This window comes from Lepidothrix coronata, unplaced genomic scaffold, assembly GCF_001604755.1.
Source record: "Lepidothrix coronata isolate B3197 unplaced genomic scaffold, Lepidothrix_coronata-1.0 Scaffold124, whole genome shotgun sequence".
Taxonomy (NCBI): domain Eukaryota; kingdom Metazoa; phylum Chordata; class Aves; order Passeriformes; family Pipridae; genus Lepidothrix; species Lepidothrix coronata.
The window spans coordinates 583,518-599,986 of NW_016690304.1; the positions used below are offsets into that span (position 1 = coordinate 583,518).

Genomic DNA, 16,469 nt, shown 5'->3' on the forward strand with positions numbered 1-16,469 from the left:
CCCCTGGATCCCTGGAAGTGTCCAAGGCCAGGTTGGACGGGGCTTGGAGCAACCTGGGCTAGTGGGAGGTGTCCCTGCCCATGGCAGGGGGGTGGAACTGGATAATCTTTGAAGTCCCCTCCAACCCAAATCAATCTAGGATTCTGTGATTTCAAATTCCAGCATAAAAATTCTTGAACAGGATGGCCAATGTCTCCTTGGAGCCCAGTGGAGAATTTAAACAATAATCACAAATTTTTACTGAGGATTATTTTCATCAAAGGTGTTAAATCAGGTGCACTGTTTTGGAATTACATGACGCAAGGAAGTAAAACAAAACTGTACTTAAAACACTGAAACTGAACTAAAGTTACTAATCCACTTTGCACTTTTACTAAGTACAAAAACACTGCCAAGTTCTCCGGATGCATTTAGTGATGAATATTAAAACAGCAAAGTTAATTCTGAGCACACACATGACTTACAAAAGCACAAATTAGGCTAAAATATCAACCCCTGAGAAGAACTGTCAGAAAAAGGCTCCTTCTAAAACCAGTTTTGGGCCCCTTTGGGTATGTTTTCTATTATATAACACATGACTGCACAATACCTTTTCAACAGGATCTCCTCCTAGAAAATTTTACAGGTTCGACAAAACCAGGTTATGGATCAACCTAATATATCCTGTCCTTTAGAGCGGGATTCTAGATTTTATTCACTGCACACAACACTAAGAAACTGCCCTGCTAAAGGAGTCAATCCCTCCTGAGCTCTTGTGCAGTGCTCAGCAGCAGCAGAGCAGCACAGAGTCTGAGCCATAAACATGAGAAAATGGAATTCTCTTTACAACAGCAGACTACACATTGACCAACCCATTACACCTTCTGAAGGCTCCACTCTCCTAACTAAAAAAAAATGCTGCAAAATATATTTTGGGTTACAACAAGTGATTTATACCACAGACACTGGAGAAAGGCTACATTAATGATCAAATCTCTGATTTGGGGGGCCTGGAAAAAGACAGGAGAGAGATGTTTTTTACAGGCAGATAGTGACAGGACAAGGGGGGGATGGCTTCCCACTGCCAGAGGGCAGGGTTACACTGGATATTGGGAAGAAATTCTTCCCTATGTGGTCACTTTCAGGAAGTGGCACAGTGGATTCCCCATCCCTGGAAGTGTCCAAGGCCAGGTTGGGACAGGGCTTGGAGCAACCTGGGCCGTTGGAAGGTGTCTCTGCCCATGGCAGGAGGTGGAATGAGATGGGCTTTAAGGTCCCTTCCAACCCAAACCATTCTAGGATTCCATGATAATATACACCAGGCAGAAGTGCACCAGTTCAAAGCATGCCTCAAGAGAGCCCAGCAGAAAGTTAAATTCCAACCCAGGACATGCACATGGAGCTCCAAGGTTCACCACAACCCTGGAGCCAGTTCCATGGAGCAGCAGCAGCATCTTTTCTGGCAAAGCCAAGGAAAGAAATGCTGTACTGAGCTTGGAAGCATTTGCTGTCTGAAGCGCTTGCAGTGACAGACAAGAAGACAGACTGAATAATATCATCTGCAGAAGCATCCACAAATGTCAGATGGAAACATTCTTGTAGGATGTTTGAATGCTTATTGTGCCAGAGGAAAGTTGAAAACTCGGTGACATCGGCAGATTAAGAAAGTCAGTCTTGTCTTGGTACATTTCAAATGTCTGCTGAAAACTTAGCAGGTGACTGCCTAGCCTAGAAACATCAGATCACAGAAAATTTACCACTGATTGAAAAAAAAAATCACACAAACCCAAATTTAATATAATCTGTCTATATGATCAAATTATTTTGGAGATAAAGTAAAACCTGACCAGAACAGCTTCAGCTGGCTCTGGATCTTGCTCAACACTTAAATATAGTGCTTTATTTTTTATAATAAAAAATATTGAATCATATCTCAGATGTCAGAAATACTCATGTTACTTCACACGCATGCCAAGACACACCAACTGTGTATGTGATTTTAGAATTTAATGCCTCATTTTCCCAAATTCCTTACGTGTGAGCCACAAAATTCTTTGCTTAGTCCTCAGCTTTTCTGTTTCATTTTGCAAAGTCCATTTGCCTGGTTTCAGGTAGAGCCAGAGGACCGCTGAGATCCTGAGGAGTAACGTGTGAGTTCTTATCTTCAGTACGACCTCTTGTCTGGTCTCTGTACTTGAAATTAATCTTTTTGGAGTGCACAGGGGGTGAAGAGAAGTACACAAAGTCAGGGAGGGGTAAATGCCTAGAGAATGTTTAACAAAACAAGGCAGGATGGGTTTAACTTCTTAAATCTGATAAAATGAAGGCCAAGAGACTGTACTGCTACTCTCTATACACACCAGCTGTGCGAAGGGCAAACATAAACTGAGCTAAGCAAAACGAAGCTTCTGGGCAGCATTATAAATGTGTCTAAAAGAGCCACAAGCAGTTTGAGGCAGGATGTTCAGAGCAGCCTCGCTGTAGGGAACACAGGAACAAAATGACCTGCTCAATTTAAGATCATCCTGATTAATGTGCAGGAGGATTATCCGGCACAGCTTGCTGGAAGGGCAGATGCCTGATGGCCTCTCCAGTCTGAGGGCCTCATGTTGGAACAGAATCTACTGATAACAGAAACTATGGGCAACACTGTGAAAAGCCATGAGAGGTTTGACACAGCCCACCTGGGTTGGCCAGATGTGCAGCAGTGCCAACACTCACAAACCGCAGCGCAGCAAATGACCTTAACGGCCTTAGGATGAAGGAGGGCAGGGTTAGATGGGATAGTGGGAAGAAACTGTTCCCTGGGAGGGTGGGGAGGCCCTGGCACAGGCTGAGCAGAGAAGCTGTGGCTGCCCCTGGATCCCTGGAAGTGTCCAAGGCCAGGTTGGATGGGGCTTGGAGCAACCTGGGCTAGTGGGAGGTGTCCCTGTCCATGGCAGGGGGTGGAATGGGATGAACTTCAAGGTCCCTTCCAAACCAAAGCATTATGAGATTCTATGATATTAAAGACTTCTAATCAGTCAGCAGAGAAGCAGCAGCTGCCATTGAGTATAATAGCCTCTACTGTGGATTCACACTCAATCCTTCCATTTGATAATGACCTGCACTCCCAGCAAGTCAATCTGTTTGTATTTCCCTGCTTTCGGCAGGAATGCCATTATTCCTGGCAGCCAAGTTATACCTTCACGGGAACAGAGAGTTACCAAATGCTAGAAAAAGGAGGCTGCACACCCCTTTGTTTCCTGCACTTCTTCACTAAAGAATCAAGCTGAAAGAATTCCTGGGCTGTACTCACACAGGCAAGTAAATGCAAAGCATTTCATTATCCAGAAAACATGGGGAGTTGGCCTTGAAAGCCTTCCCTGTGACACAGCTCGACTCAGATAACAGGACACAAACACAGAGAAGGGTTATTGCTCTAAATCCACAAAAGGCACACACACCCTGGCAGGGCAGAATATAGGAGAAAAAAAAGAGCCCTTTTACTAGATGGAATATACATTGGCTTCAAGAAAACCTTAAACTATGTCAGAAGGAAGAGCCTGTGAAAAGCAAGAGGCTCACTTGGTACAAAGTAAGTAAAGCCCCACCAGTGATAAAATGACTCCTCTATTATTAGTGCAACAGTATTCGTTTGTGTGATGGCCATGGAGCAATTCAAGCCACACCTCATGGACATCCAGCCAAGTCAAGCTAAACTCAGAATCTGGCCCAATTAATTTAGAATTGTAAAGACTGAATAAGGGTGAATCTTGGAGACACCAATCAGGGTCAGAGTAAAACAGAACATCCAAATCAAACACTGCAGTGCAAAAATCAGGATGTAAACAAACGTGTCTAAGCTATTAATATTTTGAAAAACTAAACAAAACCCACCCACACTATAAGGGACAAGAACCTTTTGAAAGAATCTCCCCATGCATCACTTCAGTTTCAGAAAGCAATTGCAGGACTTTCCTTTAGCAGCACCTTTGTTCCCCCCTCACCCACCCATTTTCAGTCCTTTTCTTTTTCTCTCTATGCTGCTGATTATTTTTCTTTTGTTAGATCTCATAATCTATAAATTCCTTTCTCTTGCTGCTTGGACTCATCTAAAGCTCATGTACCCCATCAGAAACTGCTAAGGGTATTCTAGGACTGTACAAAACCTTGGTTGCTGCAAAATCCAGCCATGCCTAGACCAGTGCCAGAAAACCCTATCTGCCTCCTAATTTCCATCAAGGCAGCAGTGCTGGCATGTTTGGTTGTTTTTTTACTGAGAAGATGCAGAGCAATCCTACCTTTTCCTTCTGTTTGGGGGGCAGGAGAAGGATTATGGAAATTTCCTTGCTTTATTGGGTGATTTATTCAAAATAAAGAGCTCCATAAGGGTACAGCTCAAGGAAAAAGAAAATAAGTATTGACTCAGCTCCTGACTTACAGTTATTGCAACCAGTTTTAAGAGGCAGCACAGGGGGAGGCAGCATTTGTTCCCAACCCTCTCATGAAGTTGTGGAAGCAGAGAACCAGCCAATTAATGTAACACTTATTTCTGTGCCACAGCAGCAACAGCTCCCAGTCACACGTGCACTGACAGACCTTCGGCAGCAGCAAACACCATTAGGGTAAAAAATTCCGTGTACAGACCTTTACACTTCCTCTGAATATTCAGTAGAGCAAAAGGAGGGAACAAAGCTTACTCGAGGTAGCTGCAGCACTAAAATCCATGTGCCATTCCCAAGGAACAGGAGTATTTTGTCTCCAGAGAATGCTGTAGCAGAGCAAAATGTAACAAGAGTCAAATAAAAAGCATAAACCTTCTGGGTGTCTTGATTAGGTTTTCTTGTTTGCTTTTAAGTTTATATTTTGCTTCTAAAGAATAAATTTAACTTCTGCTTAGGGGAAAAATGCTGCAATAACTACAAGTACTCTACGAGCAACATTTTATTTACCTTTTCTTAACCAACAGTCACTGCTTTCAGAACGATTGAGCAATTGCAGTGGCACAGGGTCGTGACAAACATCTCCAACCCCTCCTGAAAACACATGGACATTTGTGGACTGCCTGGAAAGGGAATGTGAAACAGGACTATGGGAAGCATATATGTGAAGATATGTGAACTGAAAATATGGATGTAGACTCCACTAGAAAACGCCTTTGTGTCCACAAAGCCATTACAGAGTCACAGAATCATTAAGGCCGGAAAAGACCTTTAAGATCATCAAGTCCAACCGAGGTCAACCCAGCACGACCACCATGTTCACCACTAAAGCTCGTCCTCCAGTGCCATATCCACACTTTTGTTGTTGTTTGCCTTTTTTAATGAATCTATTAAGATCTAATTTATGCATGTTACTGTAATAAATAAATTAAGTACCACGAAACAGATATGATATATTGTTGCTGGCAGCTATTTTAATAACTGCACTTTTATTGTTAACAAATAAAGTCCTTGAATTTCACAAGTTCTGTTTTTAATTCTGAACTGAAAAACTTCCTAGTGTGACATAGTTTGTGAGGAAAAAATTGGGACAAATTCCTACAGAGGAAGGGTTCCCTTAGAACAGTGTCTGCATTAACAAAAGCAACTGTGCCAAGAATTACTGTGTGAGTGAGGGCTGTAGATTTTGGGATTGTCATAACAGGAGATAAATAATTCTATCATGTGATGGGTGGAACCAGAGCTCTCTGGGGTGCCTAAACCTCAACACACCTGGGGTGAAAACGTGGGTGTTGCAGGAACAGCTGCAGAGGAGCACAGAAAAGTTCCATCCCCCTCAAGAACACGTCATCAGCCACAGGGAGAGGTGGGTGATTAAAGGAAAAAAATTAAAGATATGGAACAAGAGTGTGAGAAATTTAACATTGAGTCTTGAAATTTCTGCTTCAGGAAAAGGATTCTTTGCACACAGGACTTGGTTATTCCTTTCTAACCTCTCCAAAATCATATTTCATACCACCTTGAAGGTACTGAGGGATATTAAATCTAGAAGTACTTCAGCTTCAACTTAAATCCAACTTCAGCACTCAATTCTTCTTTCCTCACTCTCTGCACCATCCCAGAAGGATCCCACTATGCCCAAAACTGGAGAAATAAGCTTTTCCCCCAAATGGCACTAGAATTTAAAATTAAACTGCACTGTGACCTCTATAATTTTAAGGGTTAGCTTGATATTGATTCTTTCTGCAACGGTGTAATTTCTTTTTCTAAAAAAAAAAAAAATCTAAGATGTTCAACTTTTTTTATTAAAAACATTAAAAAACTTCAACACCTAAAGGCAATTTCCAGCCTTCATGTGGCATAGCTTGGCAAGGGCAGTAGGCAGATGCAAAAATCTGGATTTCATTTTCTGCCAGATGTTTCTGGCTCTTTCCTGGTCTCAGCAGGGACCTTGTGGAGCAGCTTTTACTGCTCCTTGTCTTGGCAATGTGAGGGTCAATGTGGGAGCCTAAGGGGGAATCTGTTTCATTCCCTGGAGTTCTTGCTTCGCATCATGAAATGCTTTTCTGTACAACAAGAATAGTCAGTGATATTTTTTCTAAATTTTCTCCAGCATCACGAGACATACTAACTGTATAAATGTAGCTTAGAACTGCAATAATGTTTATTTTATATACACATATACAACTTCCCAGGCAAACACGTTACATTACAAAATAATCAACGTAAAACACCTTTGGATGTCAAATACCCAAAGTTTTGGTGGGGTTTTTTCAGGATTAAAATCCATTCTCTCAGGATCATCATGTCTCATTTCGTTAGCAACTCAACATGATATTTACAGCCTCCTGCAAACCTCTGCAGCAGGAAAAGGTTGAAATTAAACACTTTCTGAGGAGTGAATTGCATTTTCAAGAGTTTCAATACAGTCACTGACTCCATGAGTTTCCTCACCTTGTAATTGTGAATATACTGCAAGCAGATCATTGCTTGCACCTTTACTTTCACAGATGTTCTTTTTTACCCAAGAGGGTTGTAAAACACACAGTCTTTAAAAAGTCAAGTGAAGAACCTCTGTAAGCTCTGATCATTTTCATTTTAGAACAAACAAAGTTTTTTCCAGCTCGGGCACAATACTCTCAACAGTAGAAACAAAATTGAATTTTACTGCCTGAAGGATATAAAGAAAGTAACGATTTTTTTTCTTACACTTTTTCAAAGCTTTGCAAAGCGTGTTGTTCTGAGACAACAGTGGACCTCCAGGCTCCACAGCCTTCAAGGAGCTCAGGGTTAAAACCTCCCACACAGGCTTCCTCCTTATCCTTGTACCCTCTCCTGCCCCCTCAGCCTCACAGCACTGCCCTGCCCAAGGCTGCTCAGAGCAAGAGCTAACCCGTCATTTTGCAGTAAATCTCCTTTCTGGAACACAACAGGCTGGTTCCCCAAGGATGTCCTCAGGAGACAAGCCCTTAGAAGGCGATGGAAAACTACACTGAGGTTAAGAGAGCTCATTTATACAATCATAGAATGGTTTGGGTTGGGAGGGACCTTAAAACTCATCTCATTCCACCCCCTGCCATGGGCAGGGAGACCTTCCACTAGCCCAGGTTGCTCCAAAACCCATCCAACCTGGCCTTGGACACTTCCAGGGATCCAGGGGCAGCCACAGCTTCTCTGGGCAACCTGGGCCAGGGCCTCCCCACCCTCCCAGGGAACAATTTCTTCTGCTGAATTTGCAGCAATGTCTCCAGAAGAAAGTATATTCCTGCAGCTTGGAAGTCAAGGGAATTATGTGAATTGCATGCAAAAGCACACCTGAGCCCACGTAACCCCAAACAAAACGACCAAGAAATGCCAAACTCAGCAGCTCCCAAAATGATAGACTGAAGTGTTTGGCTCAGGCAGTGAAGCAGAAAGTCATTCCATTCCACTGGCACTTCTGGAGCTGCAGTGAGGACAACTGCCATCAGACACAGGCACAGTACAACATACAGGACTCTGGGACTCCAGGAAACATGGAATGTTTGCACCTTTTAGGAAAAGCAGCATCAAAGAACATCTCTCTTAGTGCTGAAGTGCAAATTTCCTCTACAATTTTGTGGTCTTTCTGTCCTGAGATTGCTCAGGATGCAGCAACATCTGGGTCACCTGACATTTACTGAAAGATGTTTTATGTATAATTAACACATTGAAACTCCTTAGTTTCTGGCATTCACATGAGATTAATTATGTGTAATATTTAGCAAGCTCCAATTTAAATTCTGAGCAGCTTTTGATTCTCATACTTGAGAGCACTAATGAATCATACTTTCATCCCATTTGGCTCCTAAGCAGATACAAGTACAAAAATTATGTAAGAATTAAAATGACCCACAATATTAATTCACAAAAGGTGGGAAAGGGATTGGATTCCTCACAGTGTAGTTCACTCTAGAAAACAACAGTAGCTCCAGCAATAAAGTTTGTTTTAAAGTTCAGCTCTATGAAACTTGTTCCTCACTCATTACAGGAGGATGTTTTATTGCAGTGCTGTCACGGAACATAAAAACCAGGTATTTTCTCACTGTGTATTTATGACACTAAGGCCAGTGCTTTACACCTCTTGCACATTCAAAGGTAATACTCTATATTTTAACTTTCCAGTTACAATAACCTTGCAAACACTTCAAAAGAAATGTACTTATACAGTGCTTTTCTGAGGTAGCAAAAAGACCAAATAAGCAGAGTGCACACTGCCATGAACTCCCCTTTCTGGAATACATTAAGTTCTCCTTAGACAGCACCTGCAGCTATCCCAGGAACCAGGTTTAGGAAGTGGAATCACAGTGACATTATTCCAAACAACTGGATGGTCCTGCTGCAAAACACATACCACGTACACCAGGTCAGTACTCACTGCTTTTCTTTTTAGCACTTGGATTTTTAAAAAGAGAAATAGATGGAATCTCTGTGCATCTCTCTCTACTATACCTTCACATTTGAGCCAGCAAAATAAACACTAACCTAAAATACGCCTGAAGGAGATGTCATGTGAGAACTGTAAAAACAAGCAAGTTCACAGAAAAAAAATAAAATCCCTTTTTATTCAAATTAACATCTTAAAGATGTTAGTCTCATTGACACCTGGAGAAAAAGGGGCTCAGGGGAGACCTTACTGCTCTTTGCAGCTGCTTGAAAGGCTGTTGTAGCCAGGTGGGGTCAGTCTCCCCTCCCACGTTAAAAGGGAGAGGACAAGAGGAAATGGCCTCAAGTTGCACCACAGGGGGCTCAGGTTGGATATCAGGCAAAAATTCTTCACTGTACTTTACTTTGCTATCCTCACACCAATTTATGAAGTACTTCCTGCAAGTGCTGTATCCTTTCCACAAACTCCAGTTGAAGTAAACTGAAAATAAAATCAGCGCAGGAATAACACTTCTGAGCCTCTGGGGCAGTAACTCCTGCAGGGCACTCAGACAGTTCTCTTGCCATGCACACTTCTTATTTTCATATTAAAATAAATCAGTGAAAAGAAGGATTGTTAGGGCAGAGAAACAGAAGTCTTAACCTGCTACTTCACCTCAGGGATTACCTTTTCAATTAGTAAGGATATCTGAAGGTGACTGTGAAGAGCTAAAAAGAAATACAGGCAAGAAAAAGATTCAGAAACCAAAAAGGTGAACTTGGTATATGGCTCTTTTTCTTTAAGAATCCCTTAAAAAGTGCCCTGCTCCAGTCCGGGCACGTTCTTTCCTCCCTGTAAGGTTTAAGAAAATCGAGAGAAGAATTGAGTAGGGAAGAAAAGCAATGTGCAGTAGAACTAATGCAAGCTAATGAATAACTGTTCCCATCTTATTTGTATTGGTCCCTACAGTCATCTTTCAATTTAATGAACAAAAAAGTGCAAAATATAAGGAGTATGTGGAACATGGTTAAAAAAAAAAGTTATTCACAGAACTCTAATTTATAAATTTCATGGGCAGTTAATCTAAGTTGGAAACAACTTTCAAAATGAAAGATTTTCTATTTACAGATGGGTGAAATGCCAACATAAACATAAAAGAAAATAGAAAAATAAATTGAAAGATCTCCACTTAAACTTTGTCAACATTTGTACAGGCCTGCCTATCTGCGTCCTATTTTACGTGAATAAATCTATGCCAAGTGACAAAATTTATCATAACTATAGATTACATGCTAAAAATGCATTTGCATCTTTTTACCAAAATTCAACCCCCCAAATCTGATAGCAAGCTGCTGACCCAACACTATTCACACACCAGGATAAAGGAACTCATTTAATCTTGAAGCAGTTCTTCCATTCCAATTATCTTTCCATTAGAAAAACTTAGAAGCATATCACCCTACTAAAAAGGATTCTGAATTTGAATGGAAAATTCACTGCATGGAAAAAACATTTTTGTTTCACTGCAGCTGATACTTCACTCCAGCTCCAACCCTTTCTAAACCCTCGAGGTTACCTGCAGAAACCTCCCTGGCAAGAGGGGGGAGCAGGGGGGGGTCGGGCTCTGCTCCCAGGGAACAAGGGACAGGAGGAGAGGGAACGGCCTCCAGCTGTGCCAGGGGAGGCTCAGGTTGGCCAGGAGGAGGAATTTCCTCCTGGAAAGGGTGGTGAGGCCTTGGCAGGGGCTGCCCAGGGAGGTTTGGAGTGCCCATCCCTGGAGGTGTCCCAGGAAGGCCTGGCCGTGGCACTCAGTGCTCTGGGCTGGGGGACAAGGTGGGCATCGGGCACAGGGGGGACTCCATGGGCTGGGAGGGCTTTTCCAACCTTCATGACTCTGTGATCACCAACAACCTGGAGTTTTCCACATTTCCTGGTCACCAGTTACACATAAGTACTGTAACTGATTGTTTATTTGGGGCAGGCAAGCACCAGCAACAGCAACACTTGAATTGCTGTGCCACACACAATACGTGTGTTCAATGCTTGGCTGTACAGAACTGTAGCAACTAATTTCATTTCTCTTACAGGAACCTGGCAGTGGAGAGGCTATTTCAGATATCTAGAAAAGGGAAACACAATAAACTCATTTTATTCCTCAGCCATTTCAGAACTTCCAGAAGTTTTTGTGCTGTACTGTGGTTGAAAGCATTCTTTCAATTTTATATATATAAACCTTATCTCGCTCTCACTAAAGGGCAAGGAAAAGCTCTGTTTTTATCTGTCATGAATGTTTTCCTTCCAGAAAGGGAGGTTTAACAAGCCTGTGTGGTTCTCTAATGCTCTATAATGCACTCTCAAGAAAAGCTTGGGAATTCAAGAGTCTGTGTTGACCATTTGCTCATTCTCCATCACTGCCTGAGAACAATATAATGTCTTTAATTTTCTGCTCCAGCGCCTGCTGCTCTTATCAGGCCACTTTAGGCAATGCAGGGCCAGATCCTCAGCTGTGACAAACAGATGTTATGTCAGTTTAGCCCAAATGAGAAGCGAGATGAAGGTTCTCATGCCATCACCAAGACTGAATTTTAAAATATTGAGGAAGGGTACAGAATTTTTTTACAGTTACTTGACCTTAGAATCTTGAATTGTTAGAAACACTTTGTAGTACTTGAGACCCTGGTCACCAATCAACCTGTGTTAGGTGGAGCACTATCTGCAGGGATTGATACCAGTGTACCAGACACACACAGTACTCTGCAATCCCACTGCCCACTCCATGCCATGCTCTACACTGAGAGAGGCATTTCAGTCTAGCACAAATATTTAGAAGGAAACTGTCAGTTAGCAGACACAAAACATCCACCTGTTACCTGTGCATAATGCCAATGTTCTGACTAATGCACTGCCCAGAAGAAACCTTGAACTGAATTAATCCTTTTCTTTGTGTCTTAATGACCAACCTGCTGCTCAGTGCAGTTCAACCTGAACAGGTTGCTCAGAGCCTTTCCCAGTTAGGCTTGAAAATCCCCAAGGATGGAGTTTCTTCAGCTTGTCTAGGTCCTTTTTCCACTGTTTAATCACTCTTCTTATGGAAAAAAAGTTCCTACCTGGACTTTCTTATCTAACCTGTGTCTGTTCTCAGGTGGGAAGAGCCTTGGCCATCTCCTCTACCCCTTCACTGGGGGGATGAAGACCTGTTCCATGAGGCTCATTTTCACAGTTTGCTTGAAGAAGTAAATTACACTTCACTGGTTGCCACAAAAGCCAAACCAAAATGCCAATGGAATACAACAATGTAGTTGTCTAAGGGCCCTTCATATTCCAGCACCAACTCCTGTTTTTCCTAGTCTTTCCTTTGAGAAGTGCTCCTGTTTGACACTGAAGGAGAACCATTTGTTTAAAGTGACTTGCACATCGACAAAAGAGGAAAAAAAAATCAAATAAAACGCAAGAAGGATTATAAAAATCAATCAGCAGTTAAATAATTCATTTACTGAAATGTCATGAAGTTTGCATCGTACGACTTTATCCACCTGGGTACCACAGAATCTAAATTAAGGATTACACTGCTTTATAGTCTCTTGAGACACACAGCCCCTTTGTATCACAAAGTGCAGCTTCATTTTCTTTCATATCTTCCTCATTTTGTACAGTTGAAAATATTTGCAGATAAATACCATTAGTCTTCAAACCGAAAGCCATAGGGTCTACTGCTATTGAAGCCTTTCAGTAATCTATTTATGCACTGTGCAGATGACTGTCATAGTCAAAAGGGACATTTTATAGGTTAAGAGTAAAGTGATTAACCATGAAAGGGACTGGGATGCTCATGGACATCACTTTGAGGCTTTGCTGCTCAAGTCCTGATCCCTCCATCTGCTTCTGGCAAACCAGGTCACACAGCCCAGGCAGGACAGACTCAGATTAAATGCCAATATGTATTAGTGGGGTACAAAGTGGATTGCAAGTAAAAGTATAAAATTCACCGCCCTGATATTTTCTGTCTAAAGCAATCCAGGACTCCTGCAAAGAACACTTTTCAGATCAAACACACAAAAGCAATTTTCAGGACCAGCAGACAAAGACAATGTGAAGGTTGAGGCTGCTCATGGAGAATGAACTATCACTGCATTTCTCCCTTAATGAGACAGTTCTGCTTTAAGTCTGTCTTTGTGTCTCTGTCACTGCTGTCTGGCACAGTGCTCAGATAGACTCTGACCTCTTCAGGTGTTGGACACCACTTCCAAAAACCTCCCAGAAGTGACCTAATATGCCTGCCATGAATTCCTCGTGTTAACACGGGAGATGCTCCATTTTCCAACACCTTTAATTTTCAGCTAAACAGAGGATGCCCCATAAAAGATCACCAAAGTAACCTGAAGCCAATCTAATAAAATTATAAATTAATCTTACTGAATGTCAATGAAAACTGACATTCCATCCGTCTCCTTTGGATTCACCAATAGCCTTTGTGTAGCAAGTCTTTATCTTCTCCTCTCTACTGTGTTTAAACTGTTCTACTAGTTGGCTACACTATTGAAATTAAACATTTTCTTTCCCCATAATCATGGAAAACCATTTTTTCCAAATACATTTTTTGTGCATGTAAACAACACTAAATAAAACTTTCCTGGAAGATGAAAAGAACAGCAGCAGCCCCAAAAATACGTAACATATTTTTCAGGAAAAACAAAAAAGGCAGAGGAGCAGCTTGCAAAAAAAGCTGGTATTTTTCTTCAAAAGTGCAAAAAAAGGAGATTATTCTTTGTAACAATATAACCTGACAGCCCAAGGAAATTCCTAACCATTCCTGGGAGTCACATGCCTGCACACTGCCATAGCTGATTCCTTAAAATGAGATACATTCTTTAAACCTCATGAAATGTGGATATAGAAAACGGATATAGTGGGTACAGAAAAGCCTGTCAATATTTTTAATATAAACCCAGATAGAACTTTGCAGTTTCCTTTAAAAGTTAACTTTCAGAGGGACAGCAAAGGGAAGACACCATACCTTTATACTGACCCACAGCTACTGTGCAACTGCATTTAAGGTCTGCTATCCTCTGTCAGAACTCATTTTAACCAAGGGACCGTGACTGTATTCAGAAAATTGAGGTGTCATCAAGTTGAGAAAAGAAATTACTCTGGTTGCAGAAAAAATAAATTCAACTATTGAAGTTTATCCTCTCTTTTGCTTTATGCCCCCAAATCAGTCAATGCAATTCAGTCAGTGAACTCATCAGTCAATGAAAACATGTTAAAATACATTTCCTCGATGCCACACACTTTGAAGTAGATAATGTACATCTTGGGTGACTCCATTTCACTTGTAGGTGCCCAGTCCAAGCAACCACTTTGCACCGGAACACCAGCATTTTCCAAATACCTGAAAATCAACCTTGCTAAAATAGACGTGATTCATACACACTGTGACAAAGGAAATCCAAAAAAAATAAAGTGACAACCCACCTACACCAAATTCCAACCGTTGCCATGCAAGGGCCCCCAAGGAATTATGTTCTCCTGAGTGCAGACCACTCCAGCCATCAATTTGAGGGTTGGCTGATGGTTGCAATTAGTCAAGTGAATTGCTCCTAACAATCCCTCACTGGCAACAACTTTGCAATAACAACATTCAGATGACGAGAAGAGTAGAGAGAATAAAAAGATGATGGTTGGCTGACAGGCTTCAAGATTTTTAATATAAAATCCTCTCTGTTAATTCCATTTCCATGTAATTCCCACCAGGGATCTAAGTGGGTTTAAGCTGTGTTTCCACAGAACATGCTGGCAAGCAAAGTCAAGTTTCTTCCCCTAATTTATTCAGGACATACAGAAAATTCACTGATGTAATTGTATTCCTCTGGCTCCGTTGTGTTTAAATTCATGTTTAGAGGGGGCCACTAAGGAAGTGATCAGTAAATGAAACTGCAGATGTGTTGTAAACAAAGAAGTAAATCCAAGAAAAAGGCAGGAAAAAATAAGGGGTTTTTTGTTTGGTTGGTTAGTTTGGGGTGGGGGTTTGTTTGGTTTGTTCTTGTTGCTTGGGAGGTTTTTTTATTTTATTTTGTTTGTTGGTTTGGTTTGGGGGTTTTGGGATTTTGAGGGTTTTATTCTTTTTTTTTCTCAGCTCTACAAAGCAACAAGAAAGAACCACCCTAGAGATAAAACTCTTTGGGCAGCAGGGATGAAGTTTCTGAGGGGACATGAAGCTGCTCAGCAGTTCTGCTGCCTGAGGTTCCTCTCGCTGGACACGACATGAGAAACCACGAGGCATGACAAGACAAAGTCCTGCCATGGCAGAAAACATGAGCTTGTTCCTAATAGATTTCTGTTTATATTGATTTAGTCAAGCCCCCTTGGTGCTGTAGAACACAGAAATAATCCTGTCCCTGTACTGAGACAGAGGGAATTGTTGCCCAGAGAAGCTGTGGCTGCCCCTGGATCCCTGGAAGTGTCCAAGGCCAAGTTGGACGGGGCTTGGAGCAACCTGGGCTAGTGGAAGGTGTCCCTGCCCATGGCAGGGGGTGGAATGAGGTGGGCTTTAAGGTCCCTTCCAACCCAAACCATTCTGGGATTCTGGGATTCCGTGAATGAGGAAAAGAGCCACTGGCCTATCCACCCAGCTAAGTACCACCAAAATGAGGGCAGATGTTAATAATAAAACCAGTCCCAAAGGTCAACACATGCCAACTGCTGATTTTCTTCTCCTTGTGGTGTGGCAGATGTCGGTAAGTCTTCCACGTACAAATAAATCATAATAAAACCTACTCCCAAATGTTCTAGCTGTGCAAGAGCTCTCCAATTAGCCAGTAACCTGCTTTGACTCTGGTGAAGCACATACAGACAGAAGCACTCCTCTGAAATGAAGGCATTAGAGCACCAGTTCATCAAGAGATGATCTCTTAAAAAACCCTTTCTGATTTTATGACCTGAGCTACCACCTCACAAAAAAATATAATCTATCTGAGAAGAGAACCTGAAAAATAGAAAATGAAGGGATGTAATTTGCAGGTACTCCAAAAATGACTTTTGCTGCAAGCTCATATCCACTTGTGTGCTCAGGATGACCTGTGGTAACAATGACATGAAATGCACTGCTCCTTCAGTGCTAATTAGCAGTGCTTGACTGCTCATTCATCCCTCTCCTTGTTCCTCAAACCAGGGCTCGAGACCAAGAGACTAGGAATTGAGAGGCATTTGATTAACTTGCTCAGGTGCCAAGCTGGTATTTCAGTTACGTCCTGTGGTCTCCCTTGTTTGTGATGTGGTTCCCTGCACTGCTTGAAGGCCGGGCTCCTTTTACTCATCTGCACCTTTACAAAATGGTGATCTGAACTGCAGAACTGCACTAAAAAATAACCAAAGGGTGGTTGAGTTTCCTCGTGGCCACAAAAACACTCAGTTCTCCACATGCCCCCAGCGGCCATCAAATGGAGCCTCAGCCAAAACACAGGAGCGAGGGATCAAGAACTGAAAGCAGCACACAGACATTAAAAAGCGTTTCATAGGAGTCTGGTTCCGCCGTTCTTATTCAGAAATGAGTAAGGTCAGACAGCTCCTGAGCGTGACATGAAGCATAACAATCCTGTGCCGTACTGAAAGACACTCATCTTGTTTGGCAGATAAATTATGGCAGATTCAATTTTGTGCACAGCACAAAACCGGAGAAATTTTGT

General features: G+C 42.0%; 1 protein-coding gene across 9 annotated transcripts in view; it reads right to left on the reverse strand.

The window, feature by feature from the left end:
* PCDH15 (protocadherin related 15) overlaps window positions 1-16,469 on the reverse strand; it is a 688,108-nt gene that overhangs the window by 527,795 nt on the left and 143,844 nt on the right. The window contains exon 7 of one of the 9 annotated variants that reach the window (XM_017826141.1): window positions 4,662-4,732. The exons of the other annotated variants lie outside the window; for them this stretch is intronic. The gene's annotated coding sequence lies outside the window, so the exon portion shown is untranslated. The remainder of the gene's footprint in view (window positions 1-4,661; window positions 4,733-16,469) is intronic. 9 annotated transcript variants of the gene reach the window in all.